At 37.8% G+C, this 13,515-nt stretch overlaps 1 protein-coding gene across 1 annotated transcript in view; it reads right to left on the bottom strand.

Annotated features, from left to right (window-relative positions):
• The window catches only part of pcolce2a (procollagen C-endopeptidase enhancer 2a), a 118,902-nt gene that overhangs the window by 11,814 nt on the left and 93,573 nt on the right, over positions 1-13,515 (bottom strand). The window lies entirely within an intron of this gene.

Consider the following 13,515-nt stretch of genomic DNA (forward strand, 5'->3'; position numbering starts at 1 on the left):
TGCACGCCCGCCCACATACATATTGAAAGCCACTTCTGTCGGTCTATCGCAGTTATTTTGAGTTCCTGTAAGGACGCGTTTATGAAAATGAATTCATTTTATTCACTGGAAAATCAAACTGTTAGCTATTGCATTAATGTGTAGCCTATAAGCTAAACACATTTTTGTATTTCATACAATTAATTTGCTTTTAATATTAATATGCGTTTATGACTGGAATTAACAGGAATAGGCAAATACTGTATACCTTTGTAAAACTTGCCTAACCTTATATTAGGTTATTTGTTGAAAGTGTAACATTGATTAGGCCTACTATTATTAGTAGCCTATTATTTTTAACAATAGGCTACTGGACTTTGAATGAATAAGAATATGCAAATGTAGCCTGACTTTGAAAATGTATCTCCAGTTAAACTTAAATCAGAATATTTAACTAAAGAATAACGTTGATTAATAAAAAATCTTTAAAAGAAGCAATGTTAATTTCTTTGGAAATAATGAGAAACCCATTAATCGCTCCTTATCACAATATAAAGAGCTCTCTAGGAGATGTCAGTACTCTGGTGACATCTAGTGGTACTTTTTTTTTTTTTAAGAATTGATGTTATCCAGTGGCTTTAAAAGGGGAATGACAGAATTTCGTTGCATTAGACACAATATCAAACTTTTAAATACCTAGCGCCTCTCTTTCAAACAAATGATGCTGGACTTTTTCCTCAGAATTAACTTTTTTTCAGAGAGAGATTTTATAGTGGCTTGCAACTGGTGTCAACGTGATCTTTTTTTAGTAGCCTAAATGCTTGAAGTCGTTTAGTCTATTGCATCATCATTTGAAACAATTCAAACTTTTGTAATTTTGAAATGTATTGCATGTACACTACCAGTCAAACGTTTTGGATCAGTAAGATGTTTTTATGTTTTTTAAAAGAAGGCTCTTTTGCTCACCAATGCTGCATTTATTTGATAAAACAACAACAACAACAACAACAACAAAAACTGTTATTTTGTTAAATATTATGACAATTTAAAATAACTGTTTTCATATTAAAATATTTTTTAATTTATTCCTGTGATCAAAGCTGAATTTTCAGCATCATTACTCCAGGTGTCAGTGTCACATGATCCTTCAGAAATCATTCTAATATGTTGATTTGATGCTCAAAAAAACATTCATTATTATTATTATTATCAATGTTGAAAACAGTTGTGTATTTATTTATTTTTTTACTTAGATGAATAGAAAGGTCAAATGAACAGCATGTATTTTAAATATAATCTTTTGTAACATTATAAATGTTTTTACTGTAACTTTTGAACTATTTAATTCCTCCTTGATGAATAAAAGTATTGATTTGTTTTATTTATTCCCCCCCCCCCCCCCCCCCCCATTCTATTTCAGATAAATGCTGTTCTTTTGAACTTTCTATTCATCAAAGAATCCTGAAATAAAAATGTAAAAAACTGTTTTCAACATTGGTAATAATAATAAATGTTAACTGAGCATCAACTCATCATATTAGAATTATTTCTGAAGAATCATGTGACACTGAAGACTGGAGTAATGATGCTGAAAATTCAGCTTTGATCACAGGAATAAATTACACTTTACTATATACAGTGGGGAGAACAAGTATTTGATACACTGCCGATTTTGCAGGTTTTCCCGCTTACAAAGCATGTAGAAGTCTATATTTTTATCATAGGTACTCTTCAACTGTGAGTGACAGAATCTAAAACAAAAATCCAGAAAATCACATTGTATGATTTTTAAGTAATACATTTGCATTTTATTGCATGACAGAAGTATTTGATACATCAGAAAAGCAGAACTTAATATTTGGTACAGAAACCTTTGTTTGCAGTTACAGAGATCATACATTTCCTGTAGTTCTTGACCAGGTTTGCACACACTGTAGCATACAGACCTTCTCCAGATCCTTCAGGTTTCGGGGCTGTCGCTGGGCAATACGGACTTTCAGCTCTCTCCAAAGATTTTCTATCGGGTTCAGGTCTGGAGACTGGCTAGGCCACTCCAGGACCTTGAGATGCTTCTTACGGAGCCACTCCTTAGTTGCCCTGTGTGTTTCGGGTCGTTGTCATGCTGGAAGACCCAGCCACGACCCATCTTCAATGCTCTTACTGAGGGAAGGAGGTTGTTGGCCGAGATATCGCGATTCATGGCCCATCCAGAAAAGCATCCCCAAAGAATGATTTTTCCACCTCTATGCTTCACGGTTGGGATGGTGTTCTTGGGGTTGTACTCATCCTTCTTCTTCCTCTAAACACGGCGAGTGGAGTTTAGACCAAAAAGCTATATTTTTGTCTCATCAGACCACATGACCTTCTCCCATTTCTCCTCTTGATCATCCAGATGGTCATTGGTAAACTTCAGACTTGCCTGGACATGCGCTGGCTTGAGCAGGGGGACCTTGCGTGCGCTGCAGGATTTTAATCCATGACAGCGTTGTGTGTTACTAATGGTTTTCTTTGAGACTGTGGTCCCAGCTCTCTTCAGGTCATTGACCAGGTCCTGCCATGTAGTTCTGGGCTGATCCCTCACCTTCCTCATGATCATTGATGCCCCACAAGGTGAGATCTTGCATGGTGCCCCAGACCGAGGGAGATTGACCGTCATCTTGAACTTCTTCCATTTTCTAAATAATTGTGCCAACAGTTGTTGCCTTCTCACCAAGCTGCTTGCCTATTGTCCTGTAGCCCATCCCAGCCTTGTGCAGGTCTACAATTTTATCCGAAAAACGAACAGGTCTGTGAGAGCCGGAATTCTTTCTGGTTGGTTGGTGATCAAATATTTATGTCATGCAATAAAATGCAAATAAATTTTTTAAAAATCATACAATGTGATTTTCTGGATTTTTGTTTTAGATACTTTACTTGTTCTCCCCACTGTATATATTCACATACAAAACAGTTGTTTTAAATTGTAATCATATTTCACATCATTAACAACACACACTGTTTTTTCTAGTTTTTTTACATGTCCTAGTGAGTTATATTTTGTTGCAGACAAATGTGGCTACGTATCAAATTTGAGAAATATATCACAAACAAACACTGGACTACTGATGCTCAAACAAAAGGTTTTACTTTCATCCTGAGTCTCCCCTAAAACCTTTCAAATAGTAATCTTAAAGGTATAGTGGAGGATTTTCTCTTTCCGGGTGGATCATCAAGACTATTGGTCCTCCTAATTGTCAATCATTCTGGTGATATGTTTACGTAAGGCCGTCGTACGTGCTCGTCCCTAGGTAGTTTTCGCTTTCTGCGCATGCGCACTTTCAGGTGTATATGTGGTGAGCTACGGTTTCAGCCATTCATTGAAGCTCGCCGTTCTCACCGGGTTTTTTCAAAATGTCTGAGGGTCGCTAGAGAAAAAGTGACTACAAATTGTATGACAAGAAGAGAAAGGCCTCTGAAGAAAGAAACAAGACCAGAGTGTTTTGGGGAGAATATTTCACACGCGGGCGTGCGCTAAAAGCACAGGTTGGGCTTCCCACTGATGCCTCAGTCGCGAAGTTTCTACTCAACAGGTAAAGTTTGGCATGCTGTTTGGAGAAATCCATTTAAAATCACTGCTAGTAAAAGTTAATGTAAGCTATGATTAGCGATGCTAGCCCTGGCACAAGTCACGCTCTCTCATGCACACGTTTAATAGGCGTTCCCTCTTGGGAGCAGGAAGAGTGTTGCGCATGTGCATTTTTTCAAAAAGTGGAGAGGGCGGTTCTTTTCTAAAATTCGGGAAAATCCTCCACTATACCTTTAAGGGACGATATATTTGAGTGTGAATGAGTTCTGCCAGGGCAGTTTGATGACTCTCTGTGGCACGACCCAATCAGAGTCATTAGCCTGATGTTCCAGATGAGCAGAGACAAGAATGATCAGAATATCATCCCATTACTGAGTCCATTTGGAGAGTCAGAGGAGGGAGAAGATCCATGCCGTCTGCAGTCAAATTTCATTCAACACCAGCGCACAGAGATAATTAGTTAACAGACGAGACAAACCACTCATTATGAACAAGCAGGACACACACACACACACACACACACACACACACACACACACACACACACACACACACACACACACACACACACACACACACACACACACACACACACACACACACAGAGATCCAACTCATGGCTGGACTTGGACTGTTCCTTTGTGTTTTATTTGTAGACCATATGCATCTGAACAACAGACCTTTGTCTAGCCAAAACCTAATAGCCATTAAGCAAACAACAATGTCTGAGCGGACTAATACCGTACAAACAGACATATAAGTCATATGCATATGGACAGTATACTGGGTGTAGTAACTGATTATATGTAAGTCGTTTTAATTAGATTATTACATTTTAAAATACTTATAATCAGACTGCAATTGCTTTTTTATTGATTACACGATTACTTCATCTTTAAACATGGTCGTGCAGTATCAGAATTCATTGATCCTCGCTAATTATTCTTTTATATATTTCAAATTTTCCTTTCTAAAAAGAAAAAAAAAGAAAAAGAAAAAAGCCTCTTGATTATGTTCAGAAAGTCTTCCAGTTTTGTGGAATTGCAAACAGCCACTGGTCAGGCGACATAATTGCATGGAAAATTGGGAGCCCACATGGCATAAACAAATACAATATTTAATATTTTTGTTAGTAAGTATTTTATTTTGATTGTTTAAAAAAAAAAAAAACTTATTTATTTTCATTTAATATTTTACGATTAATGAATGATTAGCTTTTCCTCAATTTACGAACCCCCTGCAGTTCCTTCCTAAACCCTAGTTTGGGAAACCCTGACATAATGCAATGTTTAATGCACTTCATTTTCACATAAGGCAGGTTTTGCATTAACTTAATCTAATATTAAAGTTAATTTTATACTCCTATTCATTTTTGAAACATAATCATTTAAACAGTGGCTATCAGTCATAACCTGTTTTCATGACAAATGTATTTAAACACACATCTCTCAAGACATTGAGACACAATATATCTAGCCTATTCATTATTAAGTATATGTGCATATAAATGTGTAGAGTTTATGTCTCTAGTGAAAACCTGCTGTCGACACTAAACGTCTGAGGTAAATAGTGAGATACTATTCTCAAGCTGTTTTATTGATATCTGAGATGTAAACATATCGATAAATCGTCTTTTCTTCTTCTTCTGCACTTTTTACCCCTAGCAATTTTTTTTACTCACGGGGACCAAAACAATGTCCGAAAAAGGACAGGGATAAGGATTTCGGATATCGCCATCTTTGTGGTAATACTTACAGTGTGCACTAGATGGCGTCAAACATTGAGAGATGCTTGTTAGGACTGACTTTCTCCATTAATGTTGATAGACTGTTTGAAAACAGCGGTTTGTGTGGACAGTTCAGCATACTCAGGAGTTAGTAAAGAAACGACAGTGTCCTCTTTATTATGTTTACTCAAAACGTTCCTACTGCTAATGAAAGTGACCCAAACCTGACCCTAACCCCTGTCCCAAGCCTGAGGGATCGAGGATATTTGAACACCTCCCACATTCAAGTTAATTAAAGCTTGCAGTCTTACCACTATTGTGTTGCATTCTTTCCCTGCGCAGACTAGAGAGCCACACAGATACACACAGGTCACGGTAATAAGTGAAAAGCAATTCTTATGTGGAAGAGATATATTTAAGGGTACAGTAGCACCCAGTCACCCAGTCAGAGTTCAATGACCTCTTACTGTGAGACTGCTGACACCACTCTGAGAGCATGCTTTATTTAGATCTTCTTTAACTACAGATTCTTTCAGGCAAATGCTCGATATCACTTAAAATAGGCTTGTCGTAAAGAGCATTTCATGAAAAAGAGAGACAAGAACATTGCCTTCTTATTGAAAAGAAACTATTCTAAGCCTTGCTGATGGAAAGGGCTGACCGCATAAAACTGAAAAGACCCTGACAAGAAATAGACTCGAAAGGCCAGCTATATCACTCCTCCAAGCCTCCAGCCCCCTTAAGATTTGGCAGGATGCAAGCATGACTGTAATTTTCCATGGAGAATTACCGGACATAAGTTTCTTTGTCTAAAAATATGTCTGTGTCATAATCCTCAGAACATCTGGTTTAAGTCATCTTTTCACAATATAGACTCAAATATTTTGCTCTTTTATGGAAGTGTAAGTATTTGAATCTCTTGGATCACCCTTGAAATGACGGATGAAACAGAAATGCTCTTTTTTAAAGCAATTATTGCTTCAAAAAAAGAGGCTTTGAACTGTCTGGATCAGATCCCAAATTAAAGCTTCAATTCCATCTGTGCGGTTCTGCTTTTTGTGCTCAATTTAAAGTAGTTTTGAGCATTTGCAAGCTGATGCAGGCATGAGAGTGAAATGAAAGAATAGAGCCGACCAACAGAAGCATTGTGTCACTTTGTTTCCTCAAAGGCTTAAGATCACAGAACACTGACAGCGTTTTTTCTTTTGCTTTGTCTTATTGTACCCGAGAGACGCTTTATTCACTGGTGGATGTATTTCAGAGTAATTTAAATGCATTAAATGTCTGGTTCAAATACACAACTGCTCATTGTAAGAATAGAAGGTACACAACGCAGGCCGCTACCAAGGCTTGGTCTCTTGGTTTTGTAGAAGACAGATGGCAGTTGACATGATATTTGCTCACTTTACAATATAAAAAGCTATAAGTACAAAGTAAAAGAGTGTTTTGACATTGCAGTTTAATTGAAAATCGGACATTTTCAGGTACAGCCAATGTTTATACATCAACGCTGACAAAGAAGAAAAAACTTGGAGATCAAGCCCATACCCAAGTGTTGACAGCTTAATGGCAAATCATTTAAATGAGTGCATAAAATGTGCTGTAGTAGCTTTGTGGCCTGTAGATTGAGTCTATTATCAAGAGATTTCAATTATAGCTAAGTGCCCCTTTGTTGAGCCTCTGTTTAAACTCTTTCGCAATGTTCTGTCTTGTTCTGCGTTCACCACCATTGGATCCCGCAACAGGCTTCAAATGCACTCTGTTCTTCCTAAGTTTTGCTTAGTTTATCGTTATTTTATTTCTGTGGTACATTTAATCTAAGACAGCACTGTCTTCAGCGATTTTTCTTTATTAGACAGTTTACAGGAAATACTCTATGAAATATATCCAAATAGTTAAATGCACATTGGAGTACATATAGTATGCACACACAGGTAAATTAAAATGAAAAGCTCATAAACCATCACCTGAAGAAAAAACTAAACATTAGCAGCATTGTAATGAGGCAGATTTGAATGAACCAAGAGAGAAAGAACAAAGCCCCATGTAAATGTCACAGTGCCTGTGACAAGTTAAATTCTTGGATTTGTTGTTACAGTGGTGCACAGCAAAAATCAGAGTGTTCAATGTACTCTATAGGAGTACACTGAACACTGGTTTCAGTGTATTTATAGGTCCAAGAGTTCGGTGTTCAGTGAACACTGTAAAAAGTGTAAAATATATACTCTCAAAATAGTTACATTTGAACACCTGGAGAGTTCAAATGTACTCTTATAACTAGCCCTTTTTGACACCGTTTCAGTGCTTTTGAACACCTGCAGTGTAAACCTAGAACATTTGCAGCGCTCATTATTTAACACTTGGAGAGTACAAATGTACTCTAAAGCTGGTACTTTATTTACAATGTTTCAATAGTTTCCAACACCTGCAGTGTAAACCTAGAACCATCAGTGAATGAAAAATACTCCAAGTCAGTGCTTTTTATGTCTGTTTTATTTAACAGTTCATGGATGTTGAAAAACCACAAACTCATACAAACACATGTACAGGAACCACATATTGATAATCTCTATCAAAACCATAATGGTTTGTGATGTTATATATAATTTTGTTATTAACAGCAATATTTGCAGTATTAACAAGTTGGCTACTAAAACTGACAAGTATTTACTCAAAACAACGCAGAAATGGACGACAGGCTACTTTTTTCAATATGATACAGCAGGCTTACTACTATCAGGCCAATATCACAAATGTCGAGACCGATACAGATACCTCTATTAAATAGATTTTTACGTTTTTTTCAGAGGACAAAATGTGTATTTCTACCATTTAAAGGTGCATTCAGTACTTTGGTGCAATTCAATGTGTTTTGCCATTGTGTTGAAATTAAGTGACCTATGGTGATTCAATAAACTTAAAGGTACAATATGTAAGAATTTTGCATTAAAATATCCCAAAATCTCAAGGCCAGTGTTATATATTTTGTTAAGTTGATTACTTACAATATCCCAAATGTTTCCAACTATTTTTAAATCGTGAGAAAATTGCGATTTTATCCAAGGAAACGGGGCGTTAGAACAGGGGGGAGCTGGGAGTCGCCAGTCAATTGCGTCATATCCGCGTTACCCTCGGTTTCCGCTCGTACTGCGTGGAGTCCTGGACAAATGCGGAAGTTGTAGTTGTAGCGTCTATCAAGCTACAAACTTTAGCTTGTTTCGTGCTGTCGTTATGGAACACAATTATTCTTTACCGATTGCTGCTGGTTCTGTCGACAAAGCATGCTTAATTTTATATTTTCCAAATGTAGCATTCGGTAATAGTTATGTTTATGTAAGGAAAGTATTATTGCTTTAGATTTGTGTTTAGTTTATTGACATTGTTTATCACGTCTGGTGTTTATGGCCATGTAAATAAACATAGCATGTGTTATACATAAAGATTAATCAGTATTTTGGCAAATGATGTGGGCATGTTCGAATGTACTTTTACAACAATTGTTTAGAACACGTAAAACTGCGCAGCGTTATCACAACAATGAATTCAACAAATACAGTAACATCTATGATAACCAATTTAGTATTAAACCTTACTTTTCTTGCGGTTAATTCATTTTAATGAAATAAAAGTGTGATGAGGTTTAAGAGTCAGGAAGGAAGAAGACAGGGGTCGGCGTGACTGGGACTCGTAGGCTACTTTATTAAAATAAAGCAAAACAAACAAAAGCCGCGCACAACGCGCATTCACCGTGGCGACGGCACAAAACAGTTCAAAAATGAGAGCTCGGATCCACCGGTTCTCTTTCTCTGCGTCCAATTTTCTCTCCAGTCTCTCGTTCCAGCGCGGCTTATAAGCTCTCCACGCCAATAATACTTTGCACTTGATCTACTTGCTCGTCTCTTCTCTCTCCCGTTACAGACCGCGCTGAACCACGCCCCCCTCGCCACAAAAAGCATGTCATTAAACGCAACATTTATAAAAATAGAACTTAGCCTCATCCATGAACATGATTTTTCGATTCCCGTCTGACTGATTTACATCCACGGTGGAGTTTAAAACGACAGTTCCCATCATTCCACGCTCCTTCACATCGTCATCAAGCTACGCCGTTGTTGTTGTTTGGAATGTAGCGCCCTCTAGCGGCAAAAATTCTTGCATATTGTACCTTTAAGAGCGAATCCTCATGCTCATTGGTTGCCACCTCTGTAGTTACTCTAGTAGCGTGTTGTCTGGTGATGCAAAGCGCATGAACAGGTATTAGACTGGTTTGCCAGCGGAGACAATGAGAATCCTTACCTGTATGGTTGAAGAAGCTGAAAACATGTGAAGCCACAAGACAGCAAGACTAAACACAAGCGTAAACAGGCATACACAAGGTGGAAAGATCCTGAGTAGAGATGCGCATAAGTTGCTGTTTTTTTTTTTTTTTTGGACATGTAAGTATATTATTCAGTAGACCAGTATCTAAAACTAACTAAGAGTAGCTGGGTTTCCATCCAAATTTTTTCAAAGTTCGCAAAAAACAAATGCGAATTGTATTGTATTGTATTGTTTGTATCCAGTTGTTCAAGTGGATGATGGTGGTATTGATAACCTAGTAACCAACAGTAAATAAAACACCATCAGCGAAAACAGCCGATTAGTAACGTGGTTTTAAAGGCATACTATGCAGTTTCCGTTTTTGTCAAACAGCGACCCCTAGAGTCGCTGTGGACTACTTGTATTTAACGTTACTGTCGCAACAACATAAAACATAGAACGCAAGCTTACAAATAAGAGATTTACTTACTAGTCCATCGAGAAGAACGCCAGGTCAGCATCGCTGTTGCATCCTTTGCTGCTTTTTAGCTCTCGCCAACGAGTGACCGCGGGTTCCTCACGCGGTCAGTTTCTCGTTTTCTTTTCCTTGACTCTTCCGACCGCGCTTTCTTTGTCGACTCTGCCATGATTCACATCTGAAATGAGTGCTAGTGTCTTCCATAGAGGCTGCTTCATGTTGTTGATGTATGTGACGTTGTGCCGTAAAGCAAGTCGTGATTCTGGCGAGGTTTGGCGGGGCGCCACCTCTCAAATCTGCATTGCTGGTTTTGCCAGCGGCGTGAATTAAAGTTTTTTTTTTTTTACCTTCTAAATTTGGCACTTCCATCACTCTGATGCAATACTTCAAAATGTGCATAAAAATAGATGATGATGGAAACATAGCTTGTGTAATTTACATGGCAGTAAACAGCATTGTGAAGTAAAGTACATAATTACAGCAATGCTAACGCTAGCTAAAGAACTTGGGTCTGCCTGTCCAAATACCAACACTTGCGGTCTTTGCCACTTGTCTATTTACATGAAGTATTTTCGAAGTTTGGTCAAAGTGGTCAAATGGGTGTGAAGACTTGAACAAGTGTTTAAAGTTTGAAGACGTAAGAGTTTAATGACTTTCGGTTACTCAAGGGACAATTTAACCAATCGTCCCCTTGAAATTATAAGGTTCTATCTGACATTTTTGTCAAAATTTAGTTATTCACATATTCTTATTCTGTGACCACTTCTTTACATTATGTGATGTTGTTTTTTAAGTTGTGTACATTTTGGAACTTTTTATTTAGAAAATAAAAAGGTTCTTTCTACACAGTCGAATGGAATGCAAAAACTTTAAAGCTCAATATCTCAAAACTGCTCAGAACGCAGATAGAACCTTATAATTCCAAGGGGACGCAATGTGTGATTATGGTGCTTCATTTGCAAACAAATATAACCTCTACAGTCTCTGCACCAATAAAATTTATACATTTTAAAACCAAATTATATTGAAACAAGTCACTGTCTGTCACATTGTTTACTTGTTCTTATTGTCAGTGCTATGTTCATCCCATCCACTAGGGGACACCAGTAGCACCTATACCTTATGGATAAAAGAGGAAGTAGAGGAGTAAGAGGTAGATTCAGTGTGAGTAACCACATGTGCTGCGTTCCAGTCCACTTTTAGACACGCACTTGCGAACTTCCCTAAGCACTTCCCCTCGGGGGAATCCCTGCCGTCATTTTGAAGTGCGTTCCACTTCGTGAAGTGGACGAGGGAAGTTTAGATGGACAGACCCTCGTTCCCTCGATTTTGACCGAGGGAGCGAGTCTACTTCCTATGTACACTTCAGGCCCCTATATGTCCTACAATGCAGTACGATTGTGACGTCACCACAAATCTCGTCTAATCACCACCACAACAAACAACTGGATGCTGAATTAAACAAATTATTAAAGGGAATTTTTTTAAAATAATAATTCAACTCCATGGCTGATTCCAAGTGATCAAGGGCTTAGGACATTCCAGTTCAGCCCATTGCAGTTTCCGCCAGTAGTGGGCACTCGTGCAACGTAAGCAATGACGTACATCCGAGTGAACGAGATGGAGGGAAGTTAGCGAGTGAAGGGCATGACAATTTTGGACTGGAACGCAGCAATGGTATCTGCTGTTCTCACCAATAATCCTGGCTTGAGAAATGTTTAGTTTGCTGCTCAGCCGTGAGTTTGTAGTTCTTATATTTCATCTTTTGTGTATGCTTTGGTGAAGAATTTGTAAAAATGTTAATGAGTAGTTTTCTTTTGTAGAGGATTTTTGTATTACACGTGACTTACATTGCCCTTGAGTGCTGGATTGGGAGTTTGCTTGGGTGCATGGGGGCAACTGCCCAAGGATTTTATTCAAAGACTCCTGGGCTACAACCAGAAGGACAAATACTTCCTTTCATAAATTCCTACCATTTGCATAATGCAGATAAGACTGTTCATTCTAAAGACTGCTCATTTTATCAACCCCATTATTCGTCAAAATCTTTATGGGACGTGTCACACTCATCCACTCACACCAATACTTTTTGTGTGATTTATTTAATGTTGGAGTTTGTTTGTTTGGTGTCTATGGTGAATTGTTTTATGTAAAAATTCAATATATGCTGAGAAAAGATTTTCTTTTTATTTGTTGTCTTTTGTTGATTCATGCATACCCTAAACACAGTATCCGGTAGGGTAGAGTGCAAGATTGATTCCCCCCTCATTCTTCTGTAGCAGGCCTGGTTTGAAATAGCTGGGACAGTTACAATATAGGCCGATAATGACAACATTGCGAATGTATACATCTGGATTACATTCATACTAAACAAATTCATACTATACAGAATGTACTTTTTAGCAATCTCAAACGAATTACTTATTCAAGGTAAGTACCAACTCAAAAGAGCATGCGTTTACAGGCACAGGCATTGTGTGGATTTAGTGTGTGTTAAGTGTAGCTAAGCACTTTGGAATTTTTCAGATCTGGGACAGTCTTGCGCACTTTCTGTTATGTTTACATGCTTTCAAGTGGCCAAGACCGCTAGTGTACACTTAACGAACACTAAATCCAAATATTGCTAACATCCCTTTGGGGCATCATGTCTAGGAAAACTTTCCAGTGTAAGTTAAATTAAGTGAATGTTACATATAATTTGGTTTTTAAATGTAAGATTGCACATTTTATTGTAGCAGAGACTGCAGAGATATGTATTTATAAAACGCTTGCAAATGAAGCACCACAATCACAAACTGGTTAAGTCTTGAAACACTTTGGCCAAAACTCTGGAAATTGGTCAAAGACTGCAAGTTTGGGTATTTGAACAGGCTCTGAATTCCTGTTTAAGATTAAATTGACTCCTTTTCATTTTCCATTAACTAACAATAATTGTAGAATATTATCAGCCATTTAACACATTTAAAATGATATCAAACACCACAAAAAGTATGTGCCTATAACAAATATCATATTTAGCTCCATTGTTATTTACTGGAGTGAAGCAACTTCAAATGATGATTTTTTTTTTTTTTAAGAGAACAAGACTTAATACCTTATTTTGCTTCTCATGTATCTTCATTTAAGAATGTTTGCGGATGTTCGTACAAAGATATTTGTACTGTAAAACAAGTTTAAAAAAAATACAGAGTAATACAATCAAAGAAAACCCTGGAGAAACTCCAGGGCTGGAAGAGGAGCCGAAAGAATGTGGCAAGTTGGAGCAAGTCAAGGTGGTTGTGGAGCTAGGGCTGGTGTGGTGCTGTGTTCACGCCACGTCGTAATACAAAGCTCTGTGTGCTTTCGAATCACTCTGGTGGTACTCTGATGTCGAAACACAAGTCAAACACACCTTAAATCTGCAGTGGTCAGGTGGTAGAGGGGCCACGTTACACGTCGTAGCTCTCGGAAAAGTACGAGTTTACACGT

Source organism: Leuciscus leuciscus (assembly GCF_965113295.1).
Source record: "Leuciscus leuciscus genome assembly, chromosome: 6".
NCBI lineage: Eukaryota > Metazoa > Chordata > Actinopteri > Cypriniformes > Leuciscidae > Leuciscus > Leuciscus leuciscus.